Below are 19283 nucleotides of genomic sequence, written 5' to 3'. Positions count from 1 at the left end.
GCATGCATGATAAGGCTATAGCTTGGAAATGCCTAGATAGTGGCTTAGTCCAAATCTTCAATATCCCTTAAGAAGACATGAAATAGTGGCTTAGAACTTAAGAAGACATGGAATAGTTTGCAAATGTCTAATTCTTCTAAGTTATGCATAGACTCTAGCATAACTGAAAAAAGAATATTACAAGATTGAGAATATTTGGATGGGTCTTCAAGAACTCGAATATTACGGTCTGTGCCTATAAACTGTTTGAGATTCTTATGCTATCACTATGGCATGCTTTAGATCTAGCACTTTGATCATGTTTGTTGTCTAGTTCCATAATTCATCTACTTCTCTTATATGTATAAGAAGAAAGAAATACGCCATAGAGAAACTGAAAGTTTAACTAGAATACCTAACATTCATTGCACATGGGACTCTAGTGGATCTATATTCATTCCACATTCATGCTAATATATGCAAGTGTTTTGATCAACTATAGACCTAAGTTCAAATAGAGCCTGTTAATGACTGAATCTCTCCTAATCATCCCTTAATGATCATAGATAATAGTATGGGCCACTATAAGGATTGGTTAGGAGCTATTTTTGAAATGCCAAACTTTGAAATGAAGTCAATATTCATTGTGTTGAGGAATATTTGTCGGGTGGATCTAGTTGAAGAGAGAAATCCATGTTGCATAACATTTGTCTGAGTTGAGCAGCCTCAAATCGACTTAAGAGAGAGAGAACTGCATAACCTTCAAGAGTCGACATTTGAAGCATCCCATTCCATCTTGTTTGCTACATGGCAGCTCGCCATGTGGCACACATACATCCCTTTTTGCACTGTAGGGAAACCTATGACTAATGTTAACAACATTTATCTTGTCTTTTACAAATGACTAAGATGTTTTCCCAAAAAGACTTTGTAATAATAATCACGTGAACCACCTCATAACCAAAATAGTATGGATGCTACATATCTCCTTTCCCTCGTTGAAACTATGTCACACATGGAATGTCAACCACATGCTCAAGGAATTGTATGCTAGTTTCATTGTAAGCAAGGGTGGTCTCTTTCTTGCTAGTCCAACCATAGGCAACGGTGACGCTTATGACTTGAGCTCAACCAAAATTAACATTAGTTATCGTATGCAACCCTTCCCATTGCATAGGGAAATCCAAGGATTTAATTTTCAAAGTTTTTGAATCCTCTTCTAGGGATCTTGTGCCCTTTGTTGTTGCTACGTATGTGGATGATCTCATTCCAAAACTATTTTTACAACTAAAAGTCGAGTGAGTCTTATACAAAATGTCTTGAACCAAGTGATGATCTATAGGAATGGCCACTAGTTGAGGTGGATTGCCCAACCAAAATAGATAATATTGAAAAGGCTTGATTATTTTCTCAAAGTTCTCACTTTAAAAGGTCTGTAGTGTGAACCCGCTCTCTTTTTTAATGTGTAGTCCGAGAAATACTAGATGCGCCTTGCTTGTGTATCGTTCAAAGTAATGTATTAGGTATCCTTCTATCTCCTCCATATCTATTGCAAACCCAAGGCAGTAAAGCATTTAAAGAAGGTCTTATTAACCAAACCTCTCCACTATCTGTCCTTAGTATAGGGGCCATTAGTGGACAATGTGGTCCTTACACCACATGTGGAAAAGTTTCATATTGGATAAAAAGTGAAAAAAGGGAAACATATAAGGAAAAAATATTTGAGACATCTAAGTTTAAAAATGCAACAACTAGAGTGAAAAAATTCTAGTCAAAATTAAGAATTATTAATAATATTGATTAATATTGAGCCACACATTTCGCCCATCTACCGGTAGGTGCATAGGATCTACCTCATCAAGGAGTACGTACAAATAATTTTCATTACGTAAATAGATTATAAGTCATATTGAATAGAATATTATTTTCATTACCCAAATAGAATATTAATTTCCATGTGTTTTTTTGTGCATGCGCCAGCCAGCGCACAGGTTCTACACCACTATTCGTATGCAGATAGAGATGCTGAGAGCTGAGATGAGGGCACTGCAGGATGCTAGGGCACCCCCTCACTTGCTTGCGAGCCTAGATTCAGTTATTGAGGCTCTGAGTCGATTGGACACAGTTGAGGACGTTGTGGATAGCTTTCAGGCACAGGCTGAGGCGGAGATCACTGGTGGTGGCTTGGATTGGAGAGCCATTCGATAGTTGTTTGAGCGGGAGTCACATCACAGGGAGGCCTTGGAGGACATGTTTTGGGATGGTCACACTGAGGCGATGCGACCACGATCAGGGCTCCCCTTGCATATTTTACGGTGTAGGCACCCCATCATAGCAGCACACATTTATCCGAGATATCTTGCTGTGAATGGTGGTCGATTGCCTCACAACCACCAAATAGCCAGGTCGTTTGCCATGCAGCTTTACGCTGAGTTTGTCCTTGGTCATCGGGTGGACTACCTCAGTACCTGTCCAGGATCAAGAGCGGGACGTGGTAGGATGGGGCGTCAGGAGCGTCAGATTGTAGGTGTTCGGCGTCGATGCGAGGGACCAGAGTTGCACACCATCCCTGCACCGGCATTGCGAGCGGTGGGAGGATAGATTAGGGGGGATGTTCATTCAGTGGCATCATCCTTGCAGCACATGGTCTCTGCCCTATCGAGATCTATTGTGATTCCACCTCCCCCACCTCGATCATCGATGGAGCATCCCACATCTACACCACCTCCCATATCTACGGCGCCTCAGCACGAGTTGGAGGCTCGAGACAGACGGATTGCAGAGTTGGAGGCATTGTTGGCCGCGAGTCTAGGGACGAGGTTAGTTATTTTGATTATGTTAGTTTATTTTTTTGTAGCGTGTTTTGAACTGAAGTTTTTTGGTTAATTCTCACCATGTACGCGACATGTTTGCATTGCAGGCACATCTATTGCGTCAGGAGATGGAGTCTCGCATACGACTGTTGCAGATAGATTTGGAGGAGCAGAGGATTCAGACACGCATAGCATACCATCGCGCAGAGCACTATGTTTTGCAGTTGAGGCATATTAGTCGTGATCCGTCGCGCCATAGGATCGACCCCAGTGTGGCCCTATACCCTGCTCCTCCTGTAGATGTGCCGACTAGGACACCCATAGACGTAGCAGTCGTAGCGAGGCTTCCTACTGCCACTTTTGTCCTCTGCCACGAGGACTTTGACACCGTAGGGTGGTTTGGACTAGGGTGCGACCACATCGCACATCTCCATTGCATGACCCGCCACATGGTGGCACGTTCAGTGTGCCCTGTATGCTTTGCTGACATTGATGTGGCGACATACAGAGGACTTGGCATGGATGATCTATATCCTGGTCATCGTCAGGCTATTGATCCATTCGCCCGTGTAGTCTTGATAGAGCACTACAGGGAGGAGGCACAGAGAGCATTGCTGATGCAGGAGTGTGCGGATACATCGGTGCTTGCATCATGCGTTCCACGACGCTTTTCGTACGGTGATTTCATGCCAGGTGACGAGGCACGAGCGGAGGAGGCACGCCGGATTGAGCGAGAGGCAGAGCTGCAGACATCATTGCAGCAGTGGGTGGAGCAGCAGCTAGGGCGGGGCCGAGACCAGCGTCTTTCACATGTAGAGACGATTACTCATGCTAGATTTGAGGCACGAGTATTCGCAGATGCACGGCTATGGGAGCTGAGACGCATGTACATAGAGGAGGCGAGGGAGGCAGAGATGGCAGCAGTGGCGTGTGCAGCATGCCCTCCTCTTCATCAGGATGAGGCTGGCCCATCTCATGCAGGTGATGAGGCTGGCCCATCTGAGCCAGCTTTGCCTGAGGGCACACAGCGGATGGTTGGGCAGCGGGTCATACAGGAGCCACGTCAGCGTTCCACTAGAGGATCATATGTAGAGTTATCAGATTCGGATTCAAATTGATTATTTAGGCTTCACACGTTTCTTGTATAGGGATGCACTTTTGCAGCATGATGATGATGATGTACAGATTCATTTTGGTACTTTCATGATATTGTTCCCACTTTTATGATGTATGAGCATTTTCGTACTTTCATGATGTTCTTCACACTTTGTTTATCTCAGTTTATAGTTTGTTTAATACATAAGGTATTTAAAAAAGAATGCCATGTGAAGTAATTGTAAACATTAAACATTAATTGTAAACATTAAACATTAAACATATCAAAATTCATCTTTTTTTGGATGAAAATTTTATTTTGCTAATAAAAGTTTTTCATTTTTTAAACAAAAATTTTATTCTATTCATGTTTGTCAATAAAGTGTGTTTCAAAATCCAAATTTTCATCAATTTTTCAAAAAGACAACTATTGTCATATTCATGCTTCCAAATCTAGCCTTCCGATCTTAATATCAAAATATGTTGAAATTCAACCATTTGATAAACTAATTTGTATAAAAAGAAAATTACTTTTTTTAGACAATGCCATAGCCCAATGTAAAATTGTTTCATCAAATGAAATTAGATATTAAAGTAACATCAATTTTACCAACTTTCAATTTATGCTATTTACAAAAAGTATTCTAGAAATGTATATTGGTACAAAACTTATCCATGACTCCGAGGGCAATGTTGTTACCTATGTGTAAATCAATTGATAAAAAATTCTTTCAACACCAATGAACTTGAGGGAATGTGTGATCTAGAGATACTTAAACAACATGACAAAAGGAAAAAATTCGAGAAATTACCAATGTGTGGACATGCTTAGTTTGTAGGGTGTAGAAATTCTTGTATATGGATTTGATATGGGCACTTGCATACAAAACAATTGGTATTTCAAAGAAAAAGCTCTAGCAACTCTCTTAGTTGAATGAAGCAGTTTCTTCTCCTTTGCAATTTGTCATGTTTTTTAAATTAAAGGAGAGAATACTTTTTGCAAATGATAATACTAGACATTTTTAGGTTCTGCAATAAAATATAAGTAATATTTTATGCATTCTTTTTTCACAATTCTAGTTTTTTAATATTATTGACATGAAGCGTATATTTTGTCCCTACAATTTTTAAAAAATATAAATTTTTTGGGGATTTTTTTCAAAAATGGAGTTAGACTTGTCCTTTGCATGATTTTGCTGTTATTTATTATGACTCAGTGTTTAATTTGTCTCTTATTGTTAACAATACTTGTGCTAATTGGTGATCAAAGAAAAGAAGACCTAATTATTTGTCATATTCGAACCACAATCACATGTGCCTTCCAAATCACAATCGCATATGCCTTCCAAGTTTCTAAGGACTATTTCAATTTCCTTAATATGACATTTGCCAATGCACCAATCTAATTATTATGCATGTATAAAAGATAATGAACATAAAGAAGAGAAATCAACACAATTGGCAATTAATGCATGTATATGGGAATACAAGGAAGGTGTGGCATGCTAGTCCACCATTTTATTTCACTATTTTCTTTTGCATTTAGTGGTTTATGTACAAGAGAAAGGATTGGCGGTTGGTATAAGGAAAAGTGTTGGTATTTGGTTTATGTAAAAAGAAAGGGTTGTTGTGGCTATGCACCAAAAAAATATGAGAAAAATATACACATATTAACAATCCCACTTCTCCCTCTTAAACTCTACTCATGTATGGGACTCGGGAGTACAAGGAAGGTGTGACATGTTAAGCCACAATTTAATTTTACTATTTTCTTTTGACTTTGGTGGTACGCTAATGTGTAGTCGTGCTGGTAGGGATTGCTTCTACGTGGCGCAAACCAAATCAGTTGGAGACCAAATCTTGCGTGGATGTACGTCTAGGGTAGCCTAAGAGGCGTGTGAAGTTTCGTCCCCAACAGGGTTTAGGATTTAGGGTCCAGGGTTTAGGGTTTAGGGTTTAGTCGTGCTAGTAGGGATTGCTTCTACGTGGTGCAAACCAAATCAGTTGGAGACCAAATCTTGCGTGGATGTACATCTAGGGTAGCCTAAGAGGCGTGTGAAGTTTCGTCCCCAACAGGGTTTAGGATTTAGGGTCCAGGGTTTAGGGTTTAGGGTTTAGGGTTTAGTCGTGCTAGTAGGGATTGCTTCTACGTGGCGCAAACCAAATCAGTTGGAGACCAAATCTTGCGTTGATGTACGTCTAGGGTAGCCTAAGAGGCGTGTGAAGTTTCGTCCCCAACAGAGTTTAGGATTTAGGGTCCAGGGTTTAGGGTTTAGGGTTTAGGGTTTAGTCGTGCTAGTAGGGATTGCTTCTACGTGGTGCAAACCAAATCAGTTGGAGACCAAATCTTACGTGGATGTACATCTAGGGTAGCCTAAGAGGCGTGTGAAGTTTCGTCCCCAACAGGGTTTAGGATTTAGCATCCAGGGTTTAGGGTTTAGGGTTTAGGGTTTAGTCGTGCTAGTAGGGATTGCTTCTACGTGGCGCAAACCAAATCAGTTGGAGACCAAATCTTGCGTGGATGTACGTCTAGGGTAGCCTAAGAGGCATGTGAAGTTTTATCCCCAACAGGGTTTAGGATTTAGGGTCCAGGGTTTAGGGTTTAGGGTTTAGCCGTGCTAGTAGGGATTGCTTCTACGTGGCACAAACAAAATCAGTTGGAGACCAAATCTTGCGTGGATGTACGTCTAGGGTACCCTAAGAGGTGTGTGAAGTTTCGTGCCCAACAAGGTTTAGGATTTAGGGTCCAGGGTTTAGGGTTTAGGGTTTAGGGTTTAGTCGTGCTAGTAGAAATTGTAAAAATGTATGCATTTGTCCTTCCACGTGGCACATACCAAATTAGTTGGAGACCAAATCTTGCGTGGATGTACGTCTAGGGTAGCCTAAGAGGCGTGTGAAGTTTCGTCCCCAACAGATAAGTCCACGTGCGTATTTCATTAGTACGTGTGCCATTTTTCATACGTAGTCACGAGTGCTAGTAGGGATTGTAAAAATGTATGCAACTGTCCTTCCATGTGGCGCATACCAAATCAGTTGGGCACCAAATCTTGCGTGGATGTACGTCTACGGTAGCCTAAGAGTCGTGCGAAGTTTCATTCCCAACAGATAAGTCCACACGTGTATTTCGTTAGTACATGCGCCATAGCTCATACATAGTCGTGCTAGTAGGGATTGTAAAAATGTACGCATTGTACCTTCCACATGGCGCATACCAAATCAATTCAGACCAAATCTTGCGTGGATGTACATCTACGGTAGCCTAAGAGCTGTGCAAAGTTTAATCTCCAACAGATAAATCCACATGCATATTTGGTTAGTACGTGCGCCATTTCTCACACGTAGTCGTGCTAGTAGGGATTGTAAAAATGTACGCATTATACCTTCCATGTGGCGCATACCAAATAAGTTGGAGACCAAATCTTGCGTGGATGTATGTCTAGGGTGGCCTAAGAGTCGTGCGAAGTTTCATTCCCAATAGATAAATCCACATGCGTATTTCGTTATTACATGCGCCATAGCTCATACGCCATAGTCGTGCTACTAGGGATTGTAAAAATGTACACAGCTGTCCTTCCATGTGGCGCATACCAAATCAGTTGGGCACCAAATCTTGCGTGGATGTACGTCTACGGTAGCCTAAGAGCCATGCAAAGTTTAATCTCCAACAGATAAGTCCACATGCATATTTGGTTAGTACGTGCGCCATTTCTCACACGTAGTCATGTTAGTAGGGATTGTAAAAATGTACGCATTATACCTTCCACGTGGCACATACCAAATAAGTTGGAGACCAAATATTGCGTGGATGTATGTCTAGGGTGGCCTAAGAGTCGTGCGAAGTTTCATTCCCAACAGATAAGTCCACACGCGCATTTCATTAGTACATGCGCCATAGCTCATACGTAGTCACGAGTGCTAGTAGGGATTGTAAAAATGTATGCATTGTACCTTCCACGTGGTGCACACCAAATCAATTCAGACCAAATCTCGCGTGGATGTATGTCTAGGGTGGCCTAAGAGTCGTGCGAAGTTTCATCCCCAACAAGCAAGTCCACACGCGTATTTTGTCAGTACGTGCGTGAATTTTCTTAGTCACATTTTTAAAATGTCCTAATGCACAAAACAAATTACAACATTACTACTAATAAACAATTTTTTGTATTACAAACACAACAAATCCCATTGAGAAGACATCGGACATCATGTTAAAAATAGAATCTAATACAATGATGTGTATGAACGTGTATACAACCATCATAGTGAAATATAAAATATGAGTCCATGAAAATTACAATGGTACGGTCACACAGTGAGCCTATACATATCGAATACAAAAAAGTGTAATCAACTAGTGATACCCAATAAAAATCAATCTGATCAACTGATGATCCCAAAAAATATGATATGTAATGTGCTACTCCTCAGGATCAGCTCTCATGCCAATAGTTGCAAGTATGCTCTCGTGATCCGCCACTGCAAGGCACCATCGTGGAGTGGACGTCGCCTTGCGAGTGCGAACACGACTCAAAGTAATCTTGATCCCAACAACAAGATGAGAATACATGTATGCCTCCTGATCCGCCATGTACTCCTGGAACTCAATATAGCGACCACGCCTCTGTATCTGCTGAAAATAGTGGCCACCTACGATCATGCTATGAGCATTGAAGTGCATCCCATGCCCATCCACTGTATCCTCATTCAGCACACTCTTCAGCATAGAGCATCGCAACAAGTAATAATCCACACCCTCCTCATTGCCCTCCGAAGCAATAACCGCGAAGATATCACCAATACGCAAAATATCTGTAAGCTGGTCATAATCTCTAGAGGAACTGAATCCCGCATCCTGATCATCATGTATCTCCTCCCAAGGCTGGAAGGGAGAAAGCACTCGCCGTACCCATGGATCGGCCCATGGTATCATGGAGGACCCTCCCCAATCATCATCAATGCATGCAGAGCAAAAACATGCAAACCATCGAGAAAAGATCGCGGGGTGAGACTCACCTACGCTCCTAATGGAATGGAAATCAAGAGTGCCAGGCACAGAACGACAATCAAAAGGCCTCGACCGATCAAGACTCCCAATGTCCACGCACCAAAAATACTGGCTCACCACCCTATCGTCACGCGACTGAAACGAGGACGTAGCACTAGTGGATAAGTGCTGGCTGCACCACCGCACCACATCATGTGCATCCTTGAAGCGATCGGCACTGTGATGCAACTGGTATCGATGCAAAGCACGCTTCACGCAAGCACCTGCACCATCGTGCTCTCCCTTACCGTGCCCTGTCTCGAAGTAGCTCCATGTGATCGGAATGCCTGTCTCACGGTGCCATCTACAGAACCAATAAAACTGTCTAGCGGATTTGAACTGACCACACCGCAACCGTCTGACCAGATCCAGCGCCGCTGCCATGTGACACCATGATCCCTCAAGAAACTATCATGCAAAGTGAAGCAATGCTGCACAAAATGGGCATCATGCGATCGATCATCACTAATGTAGAAGTGATACTCTCGCACAATGATGCGTGAGTCCATGGTGCTATCAATGCCATCCACATGAGCCTGTGCATGACGATAGCTAATGTGCACAAATATAGCAACCTGCAATATGGCATTGAAAAAAAAATATGACTATTGAAATAATTCAATATAATGAGGCGGGGAAAAAATCAATACTCAATCACACGTCACCTGTTCGGAGAAATAATACTCCGATTGGATCTCATGCTGCGGTGCAAAGGTGTAATTCTCCGCAAAGTCCACCACTGAGACAAACACCCCTATAGGAAATGTCCTCAAACATGCACGAAACTGACGATCCTCCCATTTCGCAGTGTGCGAGTGGCGTATGTAGCGGTACAGCTTCCCTTGAAAATAGTCAATGAATACAACACGTGGTGTCTCCTTCCCCACAAGCTGCAACCTCCTCGACTGTGCACCACCATCTAATGTCAAGGTACAGTACTCATACTGCTGCCAACGAACCATTTGCACATCACAAGTATCTAGTGCAACTCGTGGCACTCTACCAAAGTCACCACACAAAGTACACGTGCCTTCCACACAATCAAGGGAGTGGAATAAAGCATCACCATCTCGTGTACACAATATGGAATGAATGAAGTCGCGAGGGCTAGTAGGAACCACTCCCCTATGACCATCAAGGGAACGGAATACGTCATACATCAATCCAAAATCCACATGGTAGCGACAACAGCATGTGTCACGCTCCTGAGAGCATCGCACAAACCATGGCCTGCATCGCTCAAATGACCTCTGCCCAATCTTGAACTCCGGGTGCGCCTCTACAAACTGAGTGTACAACTCAGTCTGGGTACACTCCAAAAAACATGCACCATGCTCAATGTACACACCGCGTGACACCCTCTTCCGCAATGCCTTCTTGAACACCAGGGATGCTCTGCAATGCTCCTCCCAAAACTGTTGTATGAAGGACCTAGTGGAATCATCCAACAATCGATCGCTGCGAGGTGCACGACCACTCGAAGCCCAAAGAGCATCAGTCTCACTATCCTCTAGACTCTGCCTCCTAATGATGCCTGCTCGCAATGTGCGCGGTGCAATCTGAAGAAGACATGAAGCGGTACGCACATGGCCTATCATATGAGTTCTACTAATGGCAGCCACAATAGCACGACGTGCTGCCAAGGCATCACTGGAGTTCCTATGCTTAATAGAAGCATAGGAACGTCGAACACTGCTAAGGACCTCGCTAGATACAACCCTATCTCTACGTGCACCAAGACCAGCAAGCCTCCTACACTCTACCAAGTCAGGGTGATCAATCAGGGACGTAAGAAGAGAAGACTACGAAGCTGGCGTGAGGTCACAAAAAAAAGACTGCACAATCTTGCTAGTACGACGACGGATAGTGGACTTCGGCAAGTCACGTCGTGAAGCAACACTGCTGCTGCAAGGTGGGGCAAGGGGATCAATGGGAGATGGTAGGGTGGACTGGGGAAGGGAGGCACCAAGCGGAGCGGGGGGAGGGGGAGGGGGGAGGGTGGAGGGGGAAGAGGTAGAGGTGGAGGCCAAAATGTAGGTGGCTAGGGGAAGGGCGGAGGCTAGAGGTAGGGGAGCGGATGAGCATGGGGGGACAATGGAGGTGGGGGTGGGGGTGGAGGTGGGATGTAGAGGTAGAGCTGGAGGTGGATCAGTGGTGGCAGCACGAGCTCGAGCTCTAGAGGCTCTCTTGCGCTCACGGGCCTTCCGCTTGCGCTCCTCGTCAATGAGATTTGGGGGGGGGTTCCTACATCTTTCACGTCTACTAGCTCTATGGCTTTGAGAACCCATTCTCAATGAAAGTAGGATGGAAGGTGTGACAAAGTGATGAGGAGGCAAGAATGGCTAAGAATGGGTGAAATGAACCAAAACGTGGTGTCTTATAGAGAGCCTCAACTCATCCACTAGATTGCTCTTAGATTGCTCTTCATTATTATTGGTGGAGAGGTGCTAAGATTGATACTAATTGGCTTAGTTTTGGTGGAGAGGTCTGCTATGCCCAGAGCCCCGATCAGACCTTATACCTCGATCGAGGTATTTAGTGCATTGCGCATGTATGTATGAACCTCGATCGAGGTATCTCTAGGTGTCCTCGGTCACATACCTCGAACGAGGTATTGTATGCCTCACCCAGGTTATATACCTCGATCGAGGTATTGTATGCATCGCACATCGTCATGTGTATACATCTGGCTGATGTGGCACCATGCATGGTCATGATGTGGTAATATAGTCTCTTCCTGCATGGTCATGATGTGGTACTGGGCCTCTTCGATGACATTGAAAGGTGATGTGGCATGATGAGTTGGCATTCATGAGGTGGTAGATTGACATGGCAAATTGAGGTGGAGGGATTGGTGACGTGGCAAGGTTAAGGAGGTATGCCAAGGTGGCATTGTGTGATCACATGGCTGATGATGTGGAATGATGAGGTGGCACATGTGGTAGCACGTGTGGCAATGTAAGGTGACATGGCAAGGAGTGATGTCACATCTGCTTGATGAGATGGCACCACGTGGTCTAACAACGTGGCATGGTTTTGATGACTCAGCCTTCCACATGGGCAGCATGTAGACTCCAAAGGCTTGCCACTAGGATCGGTGATGCTCCTAGTCTACCTCACCAAGCCTAATACCAAGCCTACCTTGTCTTGGTAATAGGCTTGGGTGGCCCTTTTTCCCCCACAAAAGGGAGATTTAACTGTTGGAGGCCATATCGTACGTTTCCCTTACTCAAATTTAACCAAAATTTTTTCCTCTTATTCATCATGCAGAGAACTAAAAATATTGACATTTTTGAAATGTTTGGTTATGTTTGAGAATTACTAGATTTATTTTTAATATTCTTTATTGATCCTCTGAGGAGTAAAAGTAAAAATTAAACTTCAATCTTCCTAAATCTAACCGTTGGATTTGGGATTTGATGATTCGACCACACACCCTTATGTGCCTACTAACCTTCCACTGAATTGGATTTGCTTAATTATTCAAAATACTAAAAAAATGTGGTGTGCTACTAAAATGCATGTATTTTATGACTTTATTTATTATAAATAATTATTTATAATTAGATAAATCATTCAAAAAATTACCAATAAATCAAGTTAAGCTCTACATAATGCAAAGAGACCACTTACAAAGTTTCAATAACATTTAATCTAAAATGAGTGAGAAATTTAGAATTTAATATGACACTCTTTGTTCGTGACAAACGTGTGACCACCCTGGAACCATGCCGTGTGACACAAAGAAATTTTTTGTGTGTGCATCGAATTTTCGATCAAACTGTACGATTGTGTGCACAATAGCAAGTGTGATGTTGTGTCAGAAGACTTCAAAGACTAGATCCATAGGGAAGTAGGTGAGATTTGCATTTTTGTGTGCTAAAAAGCTTGTTTTTCCACCTCCTTAGGATTGGGGAGTGAACAAAAAGTGGACACCCTTAGCTTGCTACCACCCAGGTTAGGTTCAAGGATTTGTTCAATAATGAGAGCAAGAGGAGTATGGTTGACTTTTGGCGGGAGAGGGGAACTGGGAGCAAAACGGGTTAAATTACGATTACCTTTAAGTAGTTGTTCTTGGTAAAGGTAGTAAGCAATCAGACTTGTCCTAGCTTCGAGCGGGAGAGAATAAATCCAAGCAATAAAAGCATAAAATTGACCTTTAGGGGACTCAAGCTTAAAGAGGTTTTGAAGGTTGTGGATCATGTACCAGAGGACTTGGTCAAGCCACATGATAGAGGAAGTACAACCAGATCCATCGTGAGTAGAACAACGACACTTGATATAGGGCCTATGTATGTTCTAAAGGGTCTTGAGGTATTTCTTACCTAACTTCTCTATAGGGACAGCTTTGGTACGGAAGTAGACACCATGGCTTGAACATTTGGACTGGTCAAAGGTTTGGAGGAAAAACAAAGGGAGGGTAAATTTCAGGAGGAAATGCTTGCCTTTCCAGACAGATGCCTTGCATTGGTCAATTGCATCAGAAGAGACTATATAATGTAATGAGCAAGTCAAGGTTGAAGGGAGCACGGTGGTTAATGGTCTCAAAAGCCCAAAGTTTGTGAATAAGGCCAATGGAATCTAGCACAAGTTGACTAGGGGGAAGAAGAGGGATAAAGGAGGCAAACTCAACTAGAGGGTTGTTAGAAGAATTTTCAAAGGAGACAAAGTCTTGGGTTAGGCTTGCCAAGGCTTCTTTCTCAGCTGGATCAAGACCATCAACATCTACCACAGGGTTAAGGGGAATGTAGGCAAATTAGGCAAGCAAAGCAATCAAGGGTAAGTTGTTTACTAGTAGGAGTTTGTTCACAATGGCCCGGAGAGCCTTGTGGTAAAACTCTAAATCTTGCTCATCAGAAGCGTTGACATCAATGAGATGCCAAAGAAAAGCATCAAACGCCGCATTGGCGGTGTGGGTTTCCTTTCGGAAGATTAAGAGTAATTGCAACCAATCATTAATTGAAGCAATGCTGATAGTTGAAGGTGTGTCCTTTCCTTTTTCCTCTTCCTCGAACTTGATCAGTTTCTGATGAAATCCATTGTTCAAAAAACATACAAGTATAGTTTGGATGCCCTAGGCAATAGGTGAACAAGTGTCATCCTTGAATCCAAGTTGCCACCATAGGAAATCAATCCAGCATTCTTGTACACATCTTAGCAAAGTGAGAGAATATACAACAACCTGGAAAGGTTAAACCATTTTGAGTTATGCAAAAACTAGCATTCTTGCCTAACCCAATAAGTGTTTAACGAGCAACATGGGACGTAGCATGGGAAATAAGGCAGCCCAGCCTTACCAACATAACCCATGGTTAAATTGGCTAAAGGTTAACAAGGTTTGGGTGTGTGTGTGTTTAAAAAATAGAAACCTATTAACAACACAGAACACGAGGCTCAGATTAAGGTGGATAAAAACTTTTTTTATTATTATATGGATGCTCATAATATATTAGTACAGCTGGTAGTATAAAAAAGTGTCGAATCCATCTAGTAGCCCAAGCTCCGAGGTCGAGGTCCACTTACCTGTCACCATCCATAGAATACCAATTGTTAGAACAAATTTGGCATGTGGGAAGACAGGTAATGCCTGTGTTCCCCAGCTTGTTATCACTTATACCAAAAAGACTTAGAACTACAGTAAGATTCCAACTATATACCAAAAAAGAATCGGATGTCATAAGTTCCCTAATATTTCTTGCATTTTGCTTTTCGATACAAAAATGGTCTAGTTCTATTCTCTTGTCCAATTGTTTCCATTTCCCTTCATGCATCCTCCAACTTTTGAGAGATAAAGGTCATTTTGGTAGGGTCTGTGATTGCGGACATCCTAGCAGTCCTACAGAATTTGTTTGAGTTTGTCAACCAGAATTTCCTATAAAATTCAATTATCAACCAAATCAGGGGGGTGGTCCATCTCTTAAAAACAATTTATTATAAAAAAGAGGGAAGTTCATAAGCAAGATTGAGAAACCAAGTGAGTATGTGTGAGCGTGTGTAGGATGGAGGGTTAAAACTGAGTAAAAATATATGAATTCATGTAGGGGGGTCATCCACACCCTTTTGAAAAAAAGATACCATTAGCAACATCCCCTTGAGTTTAAGTGAGGTATTCTAAGTGAAGCACATGTCTTGGGGGCTAGTCTGTGCCATTGTATAAAAAGAAACAATCTTAGAGGGGTAATTCGCTCCCTTTTAAAAAAAAATTTGAAATGGGGGGTATTCCACGCCCATGTACTAGATACAAAATTTAAATTATTGAAAATAAAGCATTAGAATCATTAAAAATTCGCTTGTAAATGGGGGGCATTCCACACCCATGTGAGGAAAGTGAAAAATTAAAGGGATGTTGACCATACCATGATGGAATTAGCTACAAGTAGATAATTAGCTATAAGTATGATGTAATGCAATACTTTGAATACATTACTTGATAAGATTAAGAGGGAATCCTTTTTTGACACCCTTATTTATTGCAGAAATTAGAAAATTTTAGAGATGGGGGGTATTCCACACCCATGGACTAGAAATACAAGTTAGTGATTAGCAAATATAAACAAAGCTCATAGCCATTTTAGAAACTTTCATTAAAGCTAAAAGAGAATCACATAGAGCTTTTTAGAAAAAGAAATTCATGGGGGGTCCTCCACACCCAAGACTCATTTCACCATAATGTTTAACAAGAGCTTGAAAACAGTAATCACATGAAACCATTAATAAACCATAATTAGGCTTGGTGGCATATAATTAAAGAAAAAGTTAGCCTAGCCCCCCATAATTTTGAATAAAGAACTTTATGGGAAACATCCAAAAGAGAGACTTCTTTATTGCCATAATTAAAGGTTACAATGTAGACTCTTACTGGGACCTAGAAATGCCACATTGGAAGATCAAGTATTTCACATCTCCACATCATGTAGTCTACATCCTAGGGTGCCTACTTTGATTCTTTCCTATACCATACCTTAGCCTCTAATTCATGTGCACATGACACCACAACTCTCAACATCTCCGCTTGGTGCCATGATCCTTTGGCTACTGCAAGGTGGTCAGATGTCAGTTACATTCCATCACCTCCCCTTAGTGCATACATTGCTACTTAAGGTGGTGACGTGTGGTTTCTACATGTGAATACCTCCCCTGGGTGCTTACATGGCTACTCTCAGGTGGTTAGGTTTGATTTACAAACATATGGGCTAAAGGTGGCTAGGTTGTTGCTTCTCAATGCTTGATGTCGATGGCGTTCGCATCTTTACTCCATGTATCTTGATGAATGATGCTTTGTTCTTCCATGTGCCTTAATTCTTTATGTGTGGGCGCCATGCTTTGTGCTATGGTCATCTCATGCACTTGTGCATTCGGCGTGCTTTTTGCATTCATGCGTTGCTTTTCCATTTGTTGCAAAGGTCTTACCCCATGAGCTTTGTTTTGATTCAATGGCAGTGTCTAATTGCTAACAATGATTATGATCCAACAACCACGTAGAGCTCGAGAAGGCGATCACTTTTCTTTTTTGGAGCGTGTGCAAATTCTTCTTGGATTGGAAGTTATGGCTTGTTGAAGTTTTTGTCAAGAAGAAGGCCTTTGATGATGTGGCACAGGGATTCACATGCAAACTTCGAACTGTGCTTCACAAGGGCCTCTGTGCTTAGGTGGCATTGCTGACATGTGGCAGTCTTTTGACCCAAATGAGTTAAAAAACTTAACTATGGTCCAATCACTGAACCTAACCCTACTAATTTAACCACTCCTAACCATGGCTTAGTGTGGGTTGAGTTGACCAGACTTGAGTTTACTTAACCATTGACCAAGGTAGAGTTAAATTTCACCATCGTAAGGTCTTATCCTGCCACATGGCATTTTTTCTGAGACCTTGGAGACTTTATGATGGAAATCTGAGGCTTAAGAGACGACAGTTAATGCAGCCTGGTGGCGTGGATTGAGGTTGGAGCATGTGCAGCCGGCGGTTTGGAGGGTTGTCTGGAGCTCAGTGTGCAGATGGTTGTGAGTCACTGAGAGCCTTGAGCTCTGGAGCTGTGAGGCAAGGCTAGTCCCATGAGGCAGGAGGTCGTTTGCTTTGTTGGAGGTCGCCGTAGCCACACTGCTAGAGGTTATGGCTCTGGTGGTCGTTGCTACTGTCGTGCATGCGAGCTGGCGTTGTAAAGGCGTAGTTGGCTCGTTGGAGGCACAACTGTTGGTTGCATGAGGGACACCATGTAGATGTGGGATTCCTTCGTCTGTAGCAGTTTGTTGATCGTTGCGGCTGGAGGTGCCTCTACTGTGGGATGAAGCGTGGGCGTCATTCGGCCAGGTAAAGGTTGCAGTGCAGAAGCTCGTGGCTAGCAGAAGCCTTGGTTTCTTTTACTCTGCATTGGGATGGAGCGGAAGTGCTTCTCTTCACGGTAATGTTGACAGAAGGAGGAGGCACGAGTACTCGCAAATGTTCTGTTTTGTGTCAGGATCCCTTTGTCCACCCTGTCAGAGAAGGACTTGGTGCAGAGACCCCGGGCAAAGAGAGATCGTACCAGCAGAGTAGGGATGAAAAGAGATCAAGAGATTTTGTGAGAGGAATCTGACAGAGCTTCGCAGGCAGGAACGATGACAGCAGGAGAAAAAAGAAGCTGTTATACAGCGCGGGACATATAAAGCCATAGGAAGCCGAACTATGCTCGTTTGATTACATTTCTGAGGGAATGTGCATCAACAGAAGAGCATTCGGTGGTGGTGGCTCCATCTCGAAAGTGTCTCCATCTTTATCCTCAGCCTCGGAACTCAGCTCTTCTCGTTCCTTCAAAACGGTCTGCACACATGTATATTTGGAGGAGGTGACATTATCTGATGAGGAGGCCTCTACTACAATCGCAAGCTCAACTTGCTGCCCTTCTTAGGTTACTTCGCTGCCAGTTGCCTACTCCCTGCTTTCCTTCGGACGAGGGATGGAGGCAAGGATGGATGTCTACCCTTCGCCTTCAGTGTGCTTGGGACATTATGAATCTCTCAATCTAGAACATCTCAAAGTCTCTCATGAAATGATCTCTCCCAATCTCTCTCTCTATTGCACACAGTGAGAGTCTCTCCCATTCAAAACTTTTTCTCGACTAGACATACCAACTAGAGTGCTTGGCCAGCTGGGCTCTTGATGAATACTTCTCTCTTTTGCTATCTTGTTGAGGTTCACATGAGTCACGTTGCCAGAAATGATGCAGAAGATTGATGTTCAATTGCATGCAACCTTTTTTAGAGATGTTGTTCATGTCGACAGTAAAACGTAGTTTTTCTTTTTATCGGAGGAAGACAAATTCGTATTCTTTGCATTGTAAGCAAATCTATTGTCATTCCACTTCGAGTGAACGACGAGGAGATGTATTTCAGAAATGTATAAATAATAAATCAAAACCAAATTGAGCCAGAAGCATGCAACTGTGACTGGAAAAATCCAAACCCAAAGCTGCATTGCATGTACGACAAAAGTTCCAGCACCATTTGCAACTTCATTGGATCCCTTTTTTTGCAGGCACAAATGTTTATTTTTTGGGTCAAATTATGTTCCTACGCTTTAGGAAATAGTACTTCCGTGCTCTGGCCGGATGGCCCTCGAGCGTGTTGTAACCTAATGGACCTACTGTGTTGTGGCTCCTTATGTAGTACTGCTCTAAAGTTCGTGCTTTGTCTACGGTGTCTGTTGTTTCCAAAACTTTGATTTCGAAATTTTCTTCGAAGGGCTTGTAACGTTGCAAGTCCTCTTTCATTTTCGCCGGTGGTTTTTTATTGTACTGTTTGATCCTCCACGGCAGGTCCGTCGTGCTCCCTATGTACTTTCTGTTGTTGGGCTTGCACGTGATGCAGTAGACGATGAGGCTCGCACGATTCCCTTACGCGGGCGCTTCAGTGGAGGCTCCTCCTTCATCTCGAGGCTCGCGTCTTTCAATGTCGTACCTGCGTAAACATTGACAATTACGTTAGTCATCGAGATTTTCGGTCCTTTTTTTTCCGTTTGACGTCCATAATAGAATGCATTTATTTGCTTGCCCTGGTTTTTCTCTGTTGCCGTGAAAGGATCATTTCCAATACCGAAGCGCTCCTCGTATAAGTCCCTGTCGAAAATATACGTAAGCTTCTCCATTGTCATCACCGGGTGCGTCGCATCGTGCATCCCTCCAAATTGTTCCATGAATTGTTCGAGTATAGCCGTTGCTTGATCGCGCGTCGTGTCCCTCAGCAACTCCAAGGATACGTTGTACCCGTAATGTAGCAGCTCGCACGCATACGCTGTGATCCCTTTCGTCTTCGTGTCTAGTAGCTTCTGCCCCTCCAAACTTTCCATCATCCTATCGGTCTCATCGAACTCAATGTCAAGC

The sequence above is a fragment of the Dipteris shenzhenensis genome, chromosome 15 (assembly GCF_047967505.1).
Source record: "Dipteris shenzhenensis isolate YYH24624 ecotype China chromosome 15, Dip_SZ_1.0, whole genome shotgun sequence".
In the NCBI taxonomy this organism is placed as follows: domain Eukaryota; kingdom Viridiplantae; phylum Streptophyta; class Polypodiopsida; order Gleicheniales; family Dipteridaceae; genus Dipteris; species Dipteris shenzhenensis.
This window is presented reverse-complemented; position numbering follows the sequence as displayed.